Raw genomic sequence first — 19378 nt, forward strand, 5'->3', positions numbered from 1 at the left:
CGAGGCTTCTGTTGATCAGATATGTAGGGCAGCGACTTGGTCTTCACTGCACACTTTTACCAAATTTTACAAGTTTGATACTTTTGCTTCTTCTGAGGCTATTTTTGGGAGAAAGGTTTTGCAAGCCGTGGTGCCTTCCATTTAGGTGACCTGATTTGCTCCCTCCCTTCATCCGTGTCCTAAAGCTTTGGTATTGGTTCCCACAAGTAAGGATGACGCCGTGGACCGGACACACCTATGTTGGAGAAAACAGAATTTATGTTTACCTGATAAATTACTTTCTCCAACGGTGTGTCCGGTCCACGGCCCGCCCTGGTTTTTTTTTTTTTTTAATCAGGTCTGATATTTTATTTTCTTTAACTACAGTCACCACGGTACCATATGGTTTCTCCTATGCAAATATTCCTCCTTAACGTCGGTCGAATGACTGGGGTAGGTGGAGCCTAGGAGGGATCATGTGACCAGCTTTGCTGGGCTCTTTGCCATTTCCTGTTGGGGAGGAGAATATCCCACAAGTAAGGATGACGCCGTGGACCGGACACACCGTTGGAGAAAGTAATTTATCAGGTAAACATAAATTCTGTTTTTGTGCTTTATCGACAAGTTTAAGCCTGTTTAACATGTCTGTACCTTCAGATAAGCTATATTCTATATGTATGAAAGTCAATGTGTCTCCCCCTTCAAAATTGTGTGATAATTGTGCCATAGCGTCCAAACAAAGTAAGGACAGTACTGCCACAGATAATGAAGTTGCCCAAGATGATTCATCAGATGAAGGGAGTAGACATGGTTCTACATCATCTCCTTCTGTGTCTATACCAGTTTTGCCCACGCAGGAGGCCCCTAGTACTTCTAGCGCGCCAATGCTTATTACTATGCAACAATTGACGGCAGTAATGGATAACTCCATAGCAAATATTTTATCCAAAATGCCTGCATATCAGAGAAAACGCGATTGCTCTGTTTTAAACACTGAAGAGCAAGAGGGTGCTGATGATAATTGCTCTGTCATACCCTCACACCAATCTGAAGGGGCCATGAGGGAGGTTTTGTCAGATGGGGAAATTTCAGATTCAGGAAAAATTTCTCAACAGGCTGAACCTGATGTTGTGACATTTAAATTATAGCATCTCCGCGCACTGCTGTTATCTACTCTGGATGATTGTGACAACCTGGTCATTCCAGAAAAATTATGTAAGATAGACAAGTTCCTAGAGGTTCCGGTGCACCCTGACGCTTTTCCTATACCCAAGCGGGTGGCGGACATAGTGAATAAGGAGTGGGAGAAGCCCGGCATACCTTTTGTCCCCCCTCCTATATTTAAGAAATTATTTCCTATGGTCGACCCCAGAAAGGACTTATGGCAGACAGTCCCTAAGGTCGAGGGGGCAGTTTCTACTCTAAACAAGCGCACTACTATTCCTATCGAGGATAATTGTGCTTTCAAAGATCCTATGGATAAAAAATTGGAGGGTTTGCTTAAAAAGATTTTTGTACAGCAAGGTTACCTTCTGCAACCCATTTCGTGCATTGTCACTACAGCAGCGTGGTTCTGGTTCGAGGAACTAGAAAAGTCGCTCAGTAGAGAGACTCCATATGAGGAGGTTATGGACAGAGTTCACACACTTAAGTTGGCTAACTCTTTTATTTTAGATGCCGCTTTGCAATTAGCTAGATTAGCGGCGAAAAATTCAGGGTTTGCAATTGTGGCGCGCAGAGCGCTTTGGCTAAAGTCTTGGTCAGCGGATGTATCATCCAAGACAAAATTGCTTAATATCCCCTTCAAGGGTAAAACTCTCTTTGGGCCAGAATTGAAAGAGATTATCTCAGACATCACTGGGGGAAAGGGCCACGCCCTCCCACAAGATAGGCCTTTCAAAGCCAAGAATAGGTCTAATTTTCATTCCTTCTCGTTCGTTCGTAATTTCAGGAACGGACCGGCCTCTAATTCTGCATCCTCTAAGCAAGAGGGTAATGCTTCACAGACCAAACCAGCCTGGAAACCGATGCAAGGCTGGAACAAGGGTAAGCAAGCCAAGAAACCTGCTGCTGCTAACAAAACAGCATGAAGGAGTAGCCCCCGATCCGGGACCGGATCTAGTGGGGGGCAGACTCTCTCTCTTTGCTCAGGCTTGGGCAAGAGATGTTCAGGATCCCTGGACGCTAGAAATAGTTTCTCAGGGTTATCTTCTGGAATTCAAGGAACTACCCCCAAGGGGAAGGTTTCACATATCTCACTTATCCTCAAACCAAATAAAGAGACAGGCATTCTTACATTGTGTAGGAGACCTGTTAAAGATGGGAGTGATACACCCAGTTCCAATGGCGGAACAAGGAATGGGATTTTACTCAAATCTGTTCGTAGTTCCCAAAAAAGAGGGAACCTTCAGACCAATTCTGGATTTAAAAATCCTAAACAAATTTCTCAGAGTACCATCGTTCAAAATGGAAACCATTCGAACGATTCTACCTACAATCCAGGAAGGTCAATTTATGACTACCGTGGATCTAAAGGATGTGTACCTACATATTCCTATCCACAAAGAACATCATCAGTTCCTAAGGTTCGCCTTTCTGGACAAACATTACCAGTTTGTGGCCCTCCCATTCGGGTTAGCCACTGCTCCAAGGATTTTCACAAAGGTACTCGGTTCCCTTCTAGCGGTTCTAAGACCGAGGGGCATTGCAGTAGTACCATACCTGGACGACATTCTAATACAAGCGTCGTCCCTTTCAAAGGCAAAGGCTCATACAGACATCGTTCTGGCCTTTCTCAGATCTCACTGATGGAAGGTGAACATAGAAAAAAGTTCTCTGTCTCCGTCGACAAGAGTTCCCTTCTTGGGAACAATAATAGATTCTTTAGAAATGAGGATTTTTCTGACAGATGTCAGAAAGTCAAAACTTCTAAGCGCTTGTCAAGTTCTTCATTCAGTTCCACGTCCTTCCATAGCTCAGGTCATGGAAGTAGTAGGGTTGATGGTTGCAGCAATGGACATAGTTCCTTTTGCGCTAATTCATCTAAGACCATTACAACTGTGCATGCTGAAACAGTGGAATGGGGACTATACAGACTTGTCTCCAGTGATTCAAGTAGATCAGAAGACCAGAGATTCACTCCGTTGGTGGCTAACCCTGGATCACCTATCCCAGGGAATGAGCTTCCGCAGACCAGAGTGGGTCATCGTCACGACCGACGCCAGTCTAGTGGGCTGGGGCGCGGTCTGGGAATCCCTGAAAGCTCAGGGACTATGGTCTCGGGAAGAGTCTCTTCTCCCGATAAACATTCTGGAACTAAGAGCGATATTCAATGCTCTCAGGGCTTGGCCTCAGCTAGCAAAGGCCAGATTCATAAGATTTTAATCAGACAACATGACGACTGTTGCTTATATCAATCATCAGGGGGGAACAAGGAGTTCCCTGGCGATGAAAGAAGTGACCAAAATAATACAATGGGCGGAGGATCACTCCTGTCACCTATCTGCGATCCATATTCCAGGAGTGGAAAACTGGGAGGCGGATTATCTGAGTCGTCAGACTTTCCATCCAGGGGAGTGGGAACTCCACCCGGAGATATTTGCCCAGTTGACCCAATTATGGGGCATTCCAGACATTGATCTGATGGCGTCTCGTCAGAACTTCAAGGTTCCTTGCTACGGGTCCAGGGATCCCAAGGCGACTCTAGTGGATGCACTAGTAGCGCCTTGGACCTTCAACCTAGCTTATGTGTTTCCACCGTTTCCTCTCATTCCCAGGCTGGTAGCCAGGATCAAGCAGGAGAGGGCCTCGGTGATCTTGATAGCTCCTGCATGGCCACGCAGGACTTGGTATGCAGACCTGGTGAATATGTCATCGGCTCCACCATGGAAGCTACCTTTGAGACAGGACCTTCTTGTACAGGGTCCATTCGAACATCCAAATATGGTCTCCCTCCAGCTGACGGCTTGGAGATTGAACGCTTGATTCTATCAAAGCGTGGGTTTTCAGATTCTGTGATAGATACTCTGGTTCAAGCCAGAAAACCGGTAACTAGAAAAATTTACCATAAAATATGGAAAATATATATCTGCTGGTGTGAATCCAAGGGATTCCCATGGAATAAGATAAAGATTCCTAAGATCCTTTCCTTTCTACAAGAAGGTTTGGATAAAGGATTATCTGTGAGTTCTCTGAAGGGACAGATTTCTGCCTTATCTGTCTTACTACACAAACGACTGGCAGCTGTGCCAGATGTTCAAGCATTTGTTCAGGCTCTGGTTAGGATCAAGCCTGTTTACAGACCTTTGACTCCTCCCTGGAGTCTAAATCTAGTTCTTTCAGTTCTCCAAGGGGTTCCGTTTGAACCTTTACATTCCATAGATATTAAGTTGTTATCTTGGAAAGTTTTGTTTTTGATTGCTATTTCTTCTGCTAGAAGAGTTTCAGAGTTATCTGCTCTGCAGTGTACTCCGCCCTATCTGGTGTTCCATTCAGATAAGGTTGTTTTGCGTACTAAGCCTGGTTTTCTTCCAAAGGTTGTTTCAAACAAAAATATTAACCAGGAGATAGTTGTACCTTCTTTGTGTCCGAATCCAGTTTCAAAGAAGGAACGTTTGCTACACAATTTAGATGTAGTCCGTGCTCTAAAATTCTACTTAGAAGCTACAAAAGAGTTCAGACAAACATCTTCTCTGTTTGTCGTCTATTCTGGTAAAAGGAGAGGTCAAAAAGCAACTTCTACCTCTCTTTCCTTTTGGCTTAAAAGCATCATCCGATTGGCTTATGAGACTGCCGGACGGCAGCCTCCTGAAAGAATCACAGCTCACTCCACTAGGGCTGTGGCTTCCACATGGGCCTTCAAGAACGAGGCTTCTGTTGATCAGATATGTAAGGCAGCGACTTGGTCTTCACTGCACACTTTTGCCAAATTTTACAAATTTGATACTTTTGCTTCTTCGGAGGCTATTTTTGGGAGAAAGGTTTTGCAAGCCGTGGTGCCTTCCGTTTAGGTAACCTGATTTGCTCCCTCCCTTCATCCGTGTCCTAAAGCTTTGGTATTGGTTCCCACAAGTAAGGATGACGCCGTGGACCGGACACACCAATGTTGGAGAAAACAGAATTTATGCTTACCTGATAAATTACTTTCTCCAACGGTGTGTCCGGTCCACTGCCCGCCCTGTTTTTTTAATCAGGTTTGATGAATTATTTTCTCTAACTACAGTCACCACGGCACCCTATGGTTTCTCCTATTTTTTCCTCCTGTCCGTCGGTCGAATGACTGGGGTGGGCGGAGCCTAGGAGGGACTATATGGCCAGCTTTGCTGGGACTCTTTGCCATTTCCTGTTGGGGAAGAGATATTCCCACAAGTAAGGATGACGCTGTGGACCGGACACACCGTTGGAGAAAGTAATTTATCAGGTAAGCATAAATTCTGTTTCTCCAACATAGGTGTGTCCGGTCCACGGCGTCATCCTTACTTGTGGGATATTCTCTTCCCCAACAGGAAATGGCAAAGAGCCCAGCAAAGCTGGTCACATGATCCCTCCTAGGCTCCGCCTACCCCAGTCATTCTCTTTGCCGTTGTACAGGCAACATCTCCACGGAGATGGCTTAGAGTTTTTTAGTGTTTAACTGTAGTTTTTATTATTCAATCAAGAGTTTGTTATTTTAAAATAGTGCTGGTATGTACTATTTACTCAGAAACAGAAAAGAGATGAAGATTTCTGTTTGTATGAGGAAAATGATTTTAGCAACCGTCACTAAAATCCATGGCTGTTCCACACAGGACTGTTGAGAGCAATTAACTTCAGTTGGGGGAACAGTGAGCAGTCTCTTGCTGCTTGAGGTATGACACATTCTAACAAGACGATGTAATGCTGGAAGCTGTCATTTTCCCTATGGGATCCGGTAAGCCATGTTTATAAAGATCGTAAATAAGGGCTTCACAAGGGCTTATTAAGACTGTAGACTTTTTCTGGGCTAAATCGATTCATTATTAACACATATTTAGCCTTGAGGAATCATTTTATCTGGGTATTTTGATATAATAATATCGGCAGGCACTGTTTTAGACTCCTTATTATTTAGGGGCTTTCCCAAATCATAGGCAGAGCCTCATTTTCGCGCCGGTGTTGCGCACTTGTTTTTGAGAGGCATGACATGCAGTCGCATGTGAGAGGAGCTCTGATACTTAGAAAAGACTTTCTGAAGGCGTCATTTGGTATCGTATTCCCCTTTGGGCTTGGTTGGGTCTCAGCAAAGCAGATACCAGGGACTGTAAAGGGGTTAAAGTTAAAAACGGCTCCGGTTCCGTTATTTTAAGGGTTAAAGCTTCCAAATTTGGTGTGCAATACTTTTAAGGCTTTAAGACACTGTGGTGAAAATTTGGTGAATTTTGAACAATTCCTTCATATTTTTTCGCAATTGCAGTAATAAAGTGTGTTCAGTTTAAAATTTAAAGTGACAGTAACGGTTTTATTTTAAAACGTTTTTTGTACTTTGTTATCAAGTTTATGCCTGTTTAACATGTCTGAACTACCAGATAGACTGTGTTCTGAATGTGGGGAAGCCAGAATTCCTATTCATTTAAATAAATGTGATTTATGTGACAATGACAATGATGCCCAAGATGATTCCTCAAGTGAGGGGAGTAAGCATGGTACTGCATCATTCCCTCCTTCGTCTACACGAGTCTTGCCCACTCAGGAGGCCCCTAGTACATCTAGCGCGCCAATACTCCTTACTATGCAACAATTAACGGCTGTAATGGATAATTCTGTCAAAAACATTTTAGCCAAAATGAACACTTACCAGCGTAAGCGTGACTGCTCTGTTTTAGATACTGAAGAGCATGACGACGCTGATAATAATGGTTCTGAAGGGCCCCTAACCCAGTCTGATGGGGCCAGGGAGGTTTTTTCTGAGGGAGAAATTACTGATTCAGGGAGCATCCGGGGGAGTGGGAACTCCATCCGGAAATCTTTGCCCAAGTCACTCAGCTGTGGGGCATTCCAGACATGGATCTGATGGCCTCTCGTCAGAACTTCAAAGTTCCTTGCTACGGGTCCAGATCCAGGGATCCCAAGGCGGCTCTAGTGGATGCACTAGTAGCACCTTGGACCTTCAAACTAGCTTATGTGTTCCCGCCGTTTCCTCTCATCCCCAGGCTGGTAGCCAGGATCAATCAGGAGAGGGCGTCGGTGATCTTGATAGCTCCTGCGTGGCCACGCAGGACTTGGTATGCAGATCTGGTGAATATGTCATCGGCTCCACCTTGGAAGCTACCTTTGAGACGAGACCTTCTTGTTCAGGGTCCGTTCGAACATCCGAATCTGGTTTCACTCCAGCTGACTGCTTGGAGATTGAACGCTTGATTTTATCGAAGCGAGGGTTCTCAGATTCTGTTATCGATACTCTTGTTCAGGCCAGAGAGCCTGTAACTAGAAAGATTTACCACAAAATTTGGAAAAAATATATCTGTTGGTGTGAATCTAAAGGATTCCCTTGGGACAAGGTTAAGATTCCTAAGATTCTATCCTTCCTTCAAGAAGGATTGGAAAAAGGATTATCTGCTAGTTCCCTGAAGGGACAGATTTCTGCCTTGTCTGTGTTACTTCACAAAAAGCTGGCAGCTGTGCCAGATGTTCAAGCCTTTGTTCAGGCTCTGGTTAGAATTAAGCCTGTTTACAAACCTTTGACTCCTCTTTGGAGTCTCAACTTAGTTCTTTCAGTTCTTCAGGGGGTTCCGTTTGAACCCCTACATTCCGTTGATATTAAGTTATTATCTTGGAAAGTTTTGTTTTTAGTTGCGATTTCTTCTGCTAGAAGAGTTTCAGAATTATCTGCTCTGCAGTGTTCTCCTCCTTATCTGGTGTTCCATGCAGATAAGGTGGTTTTACGTACTAAACCTGGTTTTCTTCCAAAAATTGTTTCTAACAAAAACATTAACCAGGAGATTATCGTACCTTCTCTGTGTCCGAAACCAGTGTCAAAGAAGGAACGTTTGTTGCACAATCTGGATGTTGTTCGCGCTCTAAAATTCTATTTAGATGCTACAAAGGATTTTAGACAAACATCTTCCTTGTTTGTTGTTTATTCCGGTAAAAGGAGAGGTCAAAAAGCAACTTCTACCTCTCTCTCTTTTTGGATTAAAAGCATCATCAGATTGGCTTACGAGACTGCCGGACGGCAGCCTCCCGAAAGAATCACGGCTCATTCCACTAGGGCTGTGGCTTCCACATGGGCCTTCAAGAACGAGGCTTCTGTTGATCAGATATGTAGGGCAGCGACTTGGTCTTCACTGCACACTTTTACCAAATTTTACAAGTTTGATACTTTTGCTTCTTCTGAGGCTATTTTTGGGAGAAAGGTTTTGCAAGCCGTGGTGCCTTCCATTTGGGTGACCTGATTTGCTCCCTCCCTTCATCCGTGTCCTAAAGCTTTGGTATTGGTTCCCACAAGTAAGGATGACGCCGTGGACCGGACACACCTATGTTGTAGAAAACAGAATTTATGTTTACCTGATAAATTGCTTTCTCCAACGGTGTGTCCGGTCCACGGCCCGCCCTGGTTTTTTTAATCAGGTCTGATAATTTATTTTCTTTAACTACAGTCACCACGGTACCATATGGTTTCTCCTATGCAAATATTCCTCCTTAACGTCGGTCGAATGACTGGGGTAGGCGGAGCCTAGGAGGGATCATGTGACCAGCTTTGCTGGGCTCTTTGCCATTTCCTGTTGGGGAAGAGAATATCCCACAAGTAAGGATGACGCCGTGGACCGGACACACCGTTGGAGAAAGCAATTTATCAGGTAAACATAAATTCTGTTTTTCTTTCAGTTTTTTTTTTTAGCTTTTAACACCTCCATTTGTTTCCTTAGGAGGTTTTAGCTACCCTGGGCGAATCAGACACTACTGGCGTAGTCTATCCTAGTGCTTCCAGTAAGTTATAAGGAATGGAAGAGACAACATTTCCTATCATTAAGAACATGTTTCCTATAGCAGACTCGGCTATGGAGGCTGGGCAAACATTCCATAATAGCTAAGAGAACTACTATACCCTTAGAGGATAGTTGGATTTTCGTAGGTCCTTTGGACGAAAATTAGTAAGGGGGAGATGCACCAGGGCTTACAATGGTAACCAGATGTGTACCCCCCCCCCCCCCCAAAATTACACACACCAAAAAACAAATCCAACTCTCACAAACAGTACAAACAATATAAGAATCTCATCTTTGATCTTTATATGGTCTATCAAATCTTAAATTTATTAGGGATCCCCCTTCCTAACTCTGGCCTTATATAAGATGCTCTGGTGGAGATGGAGAATCACTTAAAATCTTTTCCCAGATACCCTTTGCTTCCAGGGGGATATCATATATATTATTATACAAAGAAAAATACTCTTTATTCAGCAGATTATCATTAACTTTTTAAATCCATTCTTCTTTTGTGGGCACTATCGGAGTTTTCCATTTAGTTAATTTTAGGTTCTTTGCACTATTTAGCATGATTTGGTATAGATATGCTCTGGGTTTATCTCGTTTAAAATCTAAGTTATTTAATATAGCCATAAGAAAATTGTTCAATTTATTCTTATCATCTCTATTATCTATCACCTGTAGTATATTCGCCCAGAAGATCTTTATTTGTGGACAGAACCACATAATGTGTTTTAAGGATCCCTTATTCCCACACCTTCTCCAACAACTATCTTGGGTATGTGGGTAATTTTTTTTTATTCTAGTAGGCGTAAGATACCACCTTGTTAAAATCTTTAAGTTTTGTTCAATCATTCTTGCTGAGATGGAAGATTTTGCCGTATGATGAAATATATTTAACCACACTTTTGGGTCTATATCCTGCTCTAATTCCAATTGCCAGTTCTTGGTATAAGATGGAAGAACTTTCCACTGTCCTGTAATAAGCCGTATGACTTAGAGTATGTTTTATGTTCACTCTAGAATTGCATAAGTTCTCCAATTTTGTTAATGGTCTAAATATCTTATCCTTCTTCTTTATTTGTTGTTATATAATGGTATGCCTGAGAATATGAGAACCAATCTGTTACTCCATTAAGTCCCTTCAACTGGAGTTCTTCCTGTGGCCATAATTTCCCCCTATCTACTAAATCTATTATCCTATAGTTGTTATCCTTTTTATCCCCTTTAAATTGTCCCTCCAGGAAATTTTTATTCTCCACTAAGGCTATTAATGGGGATGGGATTGATGATATGTCCCTTTTTTTCCTAATTATCTTATCCCAACTCCTGAAGGATTCTTTCAAAATGCTATAGCTCTCTATCTTTATGGATCTGTCTTTTGGGTTTACCCAGCATTGGTTACTTATCGCCTTTTTTTATATAAATTTTCCTCTAATTTTACTCAATTTTTAACATCCTTTTTTACATGCCAATCTATTACTCTTTGTATCATTGAAGCTTGTCTATATTTAGCTAAGTTAGGAAGGCCCATTCCTCCCACTTGTCTTTTCCTATACATTCTTGGATGCACTTTGCCCCATACATAATTTATTAATTTTTCTTTGTAAATCTTCTATATGTTTTGTTAGTATAGGGATGGGGAGAGCTTGTAATAAATTCAAAAATCTTGGTAAAATATTCATCTGGATAATATTTATTCTCCCCAACCATGATATCCTTTTAGGGAACCATGATAGGAGATCATTTTGTAATAGCTTTTTTTAAGGCTTATATAATTAAGATCAAACATTTTAACCACTGTTTTAGTTAGGTAAACACCTAAATATTTCAAAGCTTCAACCTTTTTAAAAGGAAAAGTCATAATTATGAGTTCTTGTATTTTCTCATCAACCTTTATATTAATTATTTCAGATTTATTTATATTCACCAGAAAATTAGACATTAACCCAAATACCTTAAGTTCTTCCAACAATTCTTCTATTGATGAAACTGGCTCGGATAGGGACAGGAGGATGCCATCTGCAAATAAAAAGACTTTATGTTCACTATTACCAATTTTGATACCCCTTATTTTCTCATTTTGTCTAATACGAGCTGCCAAGATTTCTATTAATAATGTAAACAATGTTGGCGAAAGTGGACAACCTTGCCTCATCCCATTATATATATCGAAAGTATTAGATATTATTCCATTTATCTTAATCCTTGCCGTTGGGGCTGCATATAATGACATTATTCTCTTAATAATTGTCTGGCTAAAATGAAATGTTTTAAGGGTTCTTTCCAAAAATGTCCAATTAATTTGGTTGAATGCTTTTTCGGCATCCACCGATATAAAAGATGACGGAATATTTTCTAATTGGGCATATTCTAATAAATGTATATTTTTAACTATATTATCCCTTGCTTTTCTATTCTGGACGAAACCCACTTGATCCAAATGGATAATTCGCTCCAGAATACCCCTTAATCGATTAGCTATAATTTTTGCATATATTTTTAAATCTAAGTTTAGGAGTGATATAGGCCTGTAATTTTTCACCTCCTCATTACTTCTACCTGCCTTAGGAATCACTATTATTCTGGCCTCCTGCATTTCTTTAGAAACATTCTTCCCATTATCTATTGAGTCAAATAGGTTCAATAAATAAGGTGTCAGAATATCTTTATAGCTTTTTTATAATACAGAGCCGTAAATCCATCAGGGCCTGGGAATTTTCCTATTGTTAATCCCTCAAAGGCTTCTTGTATTTCCTGGAGTTGTATTGGTTCTTCTAGCTTTTGATTTTCTTGTTCTGTAACTTTATTTATTTTTACATCTCTTAAATAATTTGTCCAGGATATTTCTTCTCTGGAGTGGGTCTCTAGATTATATAAGGTTTTATAAAACTTTTTAAATTGCATACTCATTTCCTGTTGATTCTTGCACTATCCATTATTCTCCTTCTTAAGCTTATATATACTATTACTTATTTCTTTTTTCTTAATAGCTCTTGCTAAGAGTCTTCCATTTTTATCCCCTTCTGTGTAATATTTATGTTTTAACCATAGTGCTTTCCTTTTAATACTAGACCGGTATTCCTGTATACTCCTCCTTTCCTTACACAAATCTTCTAGAAGTTTTTTATTATCTGGTGCTTGTTAATGGCACTTCTCTAAGTTGTGGATTCTATCCATTATCTCCAAAAATGACTTTTCCCTTAAAATATTCTGTACAGACCTTAATTTAATTAACTCTCCTCTCAGGACGCACTTATGTGCGTCCCAGAGAACAGCTGCCGATATGTCCTCTATATTATTGAGAAAAAAATCTTCTATTTTCTTTGCTATATTATCCCTATCTTCCTGCTTCCTTAAGATGAAATCATCTAATCTCCAATTAAACTGTTTTTCCTCCTGTATACCCCAATTTAGTTTCAGACTTACCGGAGCATGGTCCGACCATGTCATGGGTAAGATATGAGCTTCCTGTGTCATTGTTAACCCTTTTAAATCTGTACATAAATAATCCAGTCTCAAATAAGACAAATGGGGATTTGAGAAAAAAGTATAGTCCCTCTGATCTGGGGATAGTAACCTCCATACATCATACATAGCTATCTGTTTTAAGCTATTATTTACTTGATTTACAATATATTTTGATATGGTAGAGTTATCTAAATATGGATCTAATGAAATATTAAAATCCCCACCTAGGATAGTGACTCCCTCTTGTAGGTCTAATATAGGGTTCGTTAATTTCTTAAAGAACATGTTCTGTTTTATATTTGGACCATAAATGTTAAAAATTGTCACTAATTCCCCCTGGAGGTAACCTTTTAATTCTAGATATCTCCCCTCCTTGTCTTTTACCTGCTCCTTCAATTGAAAGTTCATATTTCTCCAACATAGGTGTGTCCGGTCCACGGCGTCATCCTTACTTGTGGGATATTCTCCTCCCCAACAGGAAATGGCAAAGAGCCCAGCAAAGCCGGTCACATGATCCCTCCTAGGCTCCGCCTACCCCAGTCATTCTCTTTGCCGTTGTACAGGCAACATCTCCACGGAGATGGCTTAGAGTTTTTTAGTGTTTAACTGTAGTTTTTATTATTCAATCAAGAGTTTGTTATTTTAAAATAGTGCTGGTATGTACTATTTACTCTGAAACAGAAAAGAGATGAAGATTTCTGTTTGTATGAGGAAAATGATTTTAGCAACCGTTACTAAAATCCATGGCTGTTCCACACAGGACTGTTGAGAGGAATTAACTTCAGTTGGGGGAACAGTGAGCAGTCTTTTGCTGCTTGAGGTATGACACATTCTAACAAGACGATGTAATGCTGGAAGCTGTCATTTTCCCTATGGGATCCGGTAAGCCATTTTTATTCACACAGTAAATAAGGGCTTCACAAGGGCTTATTAAGACTGTAGACATTTTCTGGGCTAAATCGATCATATTTACACATATTTAGCCTTGAGGAATCATTTAATCTGGGTATTTTTTGTAAAATAATATCGGCAGGCACTGTTTTAGACACTTTATTCTATTGGGGCTTTCCCTAATCATAGTCAGAGCCTCATTTTCGCGCCGGTATGGCGCACTTGTTTTTGAGAACAGCATGACATGCAGCTGCATGTGTGTGGAGCTCTGATACATAGAAAAGTCTTTCTGAAGGCATTATTTGGTATCGTATTCCCCTTTGGGCTTGGTTGGGTCTCAGCAAAGCAGATTCCAGGGACTGTAAAGGGGTTAGATATAAAAACGGCTCCGGTTCCGTTATTTTAAGGGTTAAAGCTTCCAAATTTGGTGTGCAATACTTTTAAGGCTTTAAGACACTGTGGTGAAATTTTGGTGAATTTTGAACAATTCCTTCATACTTTTTCGCAATTGCAGTAATAAAGTGTGTTCAGTTTAAAATTTAAAGTGACAGTAACGGTTTTATTTTAAAACGTTTTTTGTGCTTTGTTATCAAGTTTATGCCTGTTTAACATGTCTGAACTACCAGATAGATTGTGTTCTGACTGTGGGGAAGCCAAGGTTCCTTCTCATTTAAATAGATGTGATTTATGTCATAAAAAATTTAGTAAAAATGATGCCCAAGATGATTCCTCAAGTGAGGGGAGTAAGCATGGTACTGCATCATCCCCTCCTTCGTCTACACCAGTTTTGCCCATACAGGAGGCCCCTAGTACATCTAGCGCGCCAATACTCCTTACTATGCAACAATTAACGGCTGTAATGGATAATTCTATCAAAACATTTTAGCCAATATGCCCACTTATCAGCGAAAGCGCGACTGCTCTGTTTTAGAAAATACTGAAGAGCATGAGGACGCTGATGATATTGTTTCTGAAGGGCCCCTACACCAGTCTGAGGGGGCCAGGGAGGTTTTGTCTGAGGGAGAAATTTCAGATTCAGGAAAAATTTCTCAACAAGCTGAACCTGATGTGATTACTTTTAAATTTAAGTTGGAACATCTCCGCGCTCTGCTTAAGGAGGTGTTATCCAATTTGGATGATTGTGATTATCTGGTCATTCCAGAAACGCTATGTAAAATGGACAAGTTCCTAGAGGTCCCGGGGCCCCCCGAAGCTTTTCCTATACTCAAGCGGGTGGCGTACATTGTTAATAAAGAATGGGACAGGCCCGGTGTACCTTTCGTACCTCCCCCCATATTTAAAAAATTGTTTCCTATAGTCGACCCCAGAAAGGACTTATGGCAGACAGTCCCCAAGGTCGAGGGGGCGGTTTCTACTCTAAACAAGCGCACCACTATACCCATAGAAGATAGTTGTGCTTTCCAAGATCCTATGGATAAAAAATTAGAAGGTTTGCTAAAAAAGATGTTTGTTCAGCAAGGTTACCTTCTACAACCAATTGCATGCATTGTCCCTGTCACTACAGCCGCGTGTTTCTGGTGCGATGAGCTAGAAAAGGCGATTATTAGTAATTCTTCTTCTTATGAGGAGATTATGGACAGAATTCGTGCTCTTAAATTGGCTAATTCTTTCACCCTAGACGCCACCTTGCAATTGGCTAGGTTAGCGGCGAAAAATTCTGGGTTTGCTATTGTGGCGCGCAGAGCGCTTTGGTTAAAATCTTGGTCAGCGGATGCGTCTTCCAAGAACAAATTGTTTGACATTCCTTTCAAGGGGAAAACACTGTTTGGCCCTGACTTGAAAGAGTTTATCTCTGATATCACTGGGGGCAAGGGCCACGCCCTTCCTCAGAATAGGTCTTTCAAGGCCAAAAATAAACCTAATTTTCGTCCCTTTCGCAGAAACGGACCAGCCCCAAGTGCTACGTCCTCTAAGCAGGAGGGTAATACTTCTCAAGCCAATCCAGCCTGGAGACCAAGGCAAGGCTGGAACAAAGGCAAGCAGGCCAAGAAACCTGCCACTGCTCCCAAGACAGCATGAGACGCGGGCCCCCGATCCGGGACCGGATTTGGTGGGGGGCAGACTCTCTCTCTTCACTCAGGCTTGGGCAAGAGATGTTCTGGATCCTTGGGCGCTAGAAATAGTCTTCCAAGGTTATCTTCTGGAAGTGATTCATCCTGTTCCATTAAAAGAACGAGGGATGGGGTTCTACTCCAATCTGTTCGTAGTTCCCAAAAAAGAGGGAACGTTCAGACCAATCTTAGATCTCAAGATCCTAAACAAGTTTCTCAAGGTTCCATCGTCCAAAATGGAAACCATTCGAACAATCCTTCCATCCAGGAAGGTCAATTCTTGACCACGGTGGATTTAAAGGATGCGTATCTACATATTCCTGTCCACAAGGAACATCATCGGTTCCTAAGGTTCGCATTCCTGGACAAGCATTACCAGTTCGTGGCGCTTCCTTTCGGATTAGCCACTGTTCCAAGGATTTTCACAAAGGTACTAGGGTCCCTTCTGGCGGTGCTAAGACCAAGGGGCATTGCTGTAGTACCTTACTTGGACGACATTCTGATTCAAGCGTCGTCCCTTCCTCAAGCAAAGGCTCACACGGACATAGTCCTGGCCTTTCTCGGATCTCACGGATGGTAAGTGAACGTGGAAAAGAGTTCTCTATCTCCGTCGACAAGAGTTCCCTTCTTGGGAACAATAATAGACTCCTTAGAAATGAGGATTTTTCTGACAGAGACCAGAAAAACAAAACTTCTAAACTCTTGTCGGATACTTCCTTCCGTTCCTCTTCCTTCCATAGCGCAGTGCATGGAAGTGATAGGTTTGATGGTAGCGGCAATGGACATAGTTCCTTTTGCGCGCATTCATCTAAGACCATTTCAATTGTGTATGCTCAGTCAGTGGAATGGGGACTATACAGACTTGTCTCCGAAGATACAAGTAAATCAGAGGACCAGAGACTCACTCCGTTGGTGGCTGTCCCTGGACAACCTGTCGCAAGGGGTGACCTCCCGCAGACCAGAGTGGGTCATTGTCACGACCGACGCCAGTCTGATGGGCTGGGGCGCGGTCTGGGGATCCCTGAAAGCTCAGGGTCTTTGGTCTCGGGAAGAATCTCTTCTACCGATAAATATTCTGGAACTGAGAGCGATATTCAATGCTCTCAAGGCTTGGCCTCAGCTAGCGAGGGCCAAGTTCATACGGTTTCAATCAGACAACATGACGACTGTTGCGTACATCAACCATCAGGGGGGAACAAGGAGTTCCCTGGCGATGGAAGAAGTGACCAAAATCATTCAATGGGCGGAGACTCGCTCCTGCCACCTGTCTGCAATCCACATCCCAGGAGTGGAAACTTGGGAAGCGGATTTTCTGATTCGTCAGACATTGCATCCGGGGGTGTGGGAACTCCATCCGGAAATCTTTGCCCAAATCACTCAACTGTGGGGCATTCCAGACATGGATCTGATGGCCTCTCGTCAGAACTTCAAGGTTCCTTGCTACGGGTCCAGATCCAGGGATCCCAAGGCGACTCTAGTAGATGCACTAGTAGCACCTTGGACCTTCAACCTAGCTTCTGTATTCCCGCCGTTTCCTCTCATCCCCAGGCTGGTAGCCAGGATCAATCAGGAGAGGGCGTAGGTGATCTTGATAGCTCCTGCGTAACCACGCAGGACTTGGTAGGCAGATCTGGTGAATATGTCATCGGCTCCACCATGGAAGCTACCTTTGAGACAAGACCTTCTTGTTCAAGGTCCGTTCGAACATCCGAATCTGGTCCTACTCCAGCTGACTGCTTGGAGATTGAACGCTTGATCTTATCAAAGCGAGGGTTCTCAGATTCTGTTATTGATACTCTTGTTCAGGCCAGAAAGCCTGTAACTAGAAAAATTTACCACAAAATATGGAAAAAATATATCTGTTGGTGTGAATCTAAAGGATTCCCTTGGGACAAGGTAAAGATTCCTAGGATTCTATCCTTTCTTCAAGAAGGATTGGAGAAAGGATTATCTGCAAGTTCCTTGAAGGGACAGATTTCTGCCTTGTCTGTGTTACTTCACAAAGAGCTGGCAGCTGTGCCAGATGTTCAAGCCTTTGTTCAGGCTCTGGTTAGAATCAAGCCTGTTTACAAACCTTTGACTCCTCCTTGGAGTCTCAACTTAGTTCTTTCAGTTCTTCAGGGGGTTCCGTTTGAACCCTTACATTCCGTTGATATTAAGTTATTATCTTGGAAAGTTTTGTTTTTGGCTGCAATTTCTTCCGCTAGAAGAGTTTCAGAATTATCTGCTCTGCAGTGTTCTCCTCCTTATCTGGTGTTCCATGCAGATAAGGTGGTTTTACGTACTAAACCTGGTTTTCTTCCAAAAGTTGTTTCTAACAAAAACATTAACCAGGAGATAGTCGTGCCTTCTTTGTGTCCGAAACCAGTTTCGAAGAAGGAACGTTTGTTGCACAATTTGGATGTTGTTCGCGCTCTAAAATTCTATTTAGATGCTGCAAAGGATTTTAGACAAACATCTTCCTTGTTTGTTGTTTATTCTGGTAACAGGAGAGGTCAAAAAAGCAACTTCTACCTCTCTCTCTTTTTGGATTAAAAGCATCATCAGATTGGCTTACGAGACTGCCGGACGGCAGCCTCCTGAAAGAATCACAGCTCATTCCACTAGGGCTGTGGCTTCCACATGGGCCTTCAAGAACGAGGCTTCTGTTGATCAGATATGTAGGGCAGCGACTTGGTCTTCACTGCACACTTTTACCAAATTTTACAAGTTTGATACTTTTGCTTCTTCTGAGGCTATTTTTTGGGAGAAAGGTTTTGCAAGCCGTGGTGCCTTCCATTTAGGTGACCTGATTTGCTCCCTCCCTTCATCCGTGTCCTAAAGCTTTGGTATTGGTTCCCACAAGTAAGGATGACGCCGTGGACCGGACACACCTATGTTGGAGAAAACAGAATTTATGTTTACCTGATAAATTACTTTCTCCAACGGTGTGTCCGGTCCACGGCCCGCCCTGGTTTTTTAATCAGGTCTGATAATTTATTTTCTTTAACTACAGTCACCACGGTATCATATGGTTTCTCCTATGCAAATATTCCTCCTTAACGTCGGTCGAATGACTGGGGTAGGCGGAGCCTAGGAGGGATCATGTGACCGGCTTTGCTGGGCTCTTTGCCATTTCCTGTTGGGGAGGAGAATATCCCACAAGTAAGGATGACGCCGTGGACCGGACACACCGTTGGAGAAAGTAATTTATCAGGTAAACATAAATTCTGTTTTTTATGAAATAATATACATACCCCATTCCTCCTGACCCTATCCGAAGCCTTATAACATACTTTGTATTTCTCATTTGTAAAATTAGGTTCATTATTCCTTCTAAAATTGGTCTCTTAGAATAGTAAGACATCCCCTTTTAATTTCTCCATCTCCCTCAGAGCCATGGATCTCTTCTGGGGAGTATTTAGCCCTTTAGCATTTATAGAAATAATATGAATATCATTCATTTAAATTCATAACTCCCCCGCAGAGCTTCCATGTATAATACCTGTAACCTATATATAGCTGAGGGCCTAATGACCCCATTCCATAGATGATTCTTATAACACTTAACATAAAACTCTATCTACATACATAACAGAACAAAAAAGGGGAGCCCAAGGGGTACGACTTCCTCCCTGTCAGAATTATTTCTTTCATGTAATTGGCAAGAGTCCATGAGCTAGTGACGTATGGGATATACATTCCTACCAGGAGGGGCAAAGTTTCCCAAACCTCAAAATGCCTATAAATACTACACCCCTCACCACACCCACAATTCAGTTTTACAAACTTTGCCTCCCATGGAGGTGGTGAAGTAAGTTTGTGCTAGATTTCTACGTTGATATGCGCTTCGCAGCAGGCTGAAGCCCGGTTTTCCTCTCAGAGTGCAGTGAATGTCTGAGGGATGTGAAGAGAGTATTGCCTATTTGAATTCCATGGTCTTCCTCTAGGGGATCTATTTCATAGGTTCTCTGTTATCGGTCGTAGAGATTTCTTCTCCTACCTCGCTTTTCAGATAGACGATATACTCTTATATACCATTAC

General features: G+C 42.1%; 1 protein-coding gene across 1 annotated transcript in view; it reads left to right on the forward strand.

Moving 5' to 3' along the window:
* Positions 1-19378, forward strand: part of EXD1 (exonuclease 3'-5' domain containing 1) — a 594484-nt gene that overhangs the window by 356306 nt on the left and 218800 nt on the right. The window lies entirely within an intron of this gene.

Source organism: Bombina bombina, chromosome 1 (assembly GCF_027579735.1).
Source record: "Bombina bombina isolate aBomBom1 chromosome 1, aBomBom1.pri, whole genome shotgun sequence".
Taxonomy (NCBI): domain Eukaryota; kingdom Metazoa; phylum Chordata; class Amphibia; order Anura; family Bombinatoridae; genus Bombina; species Bombina bombina.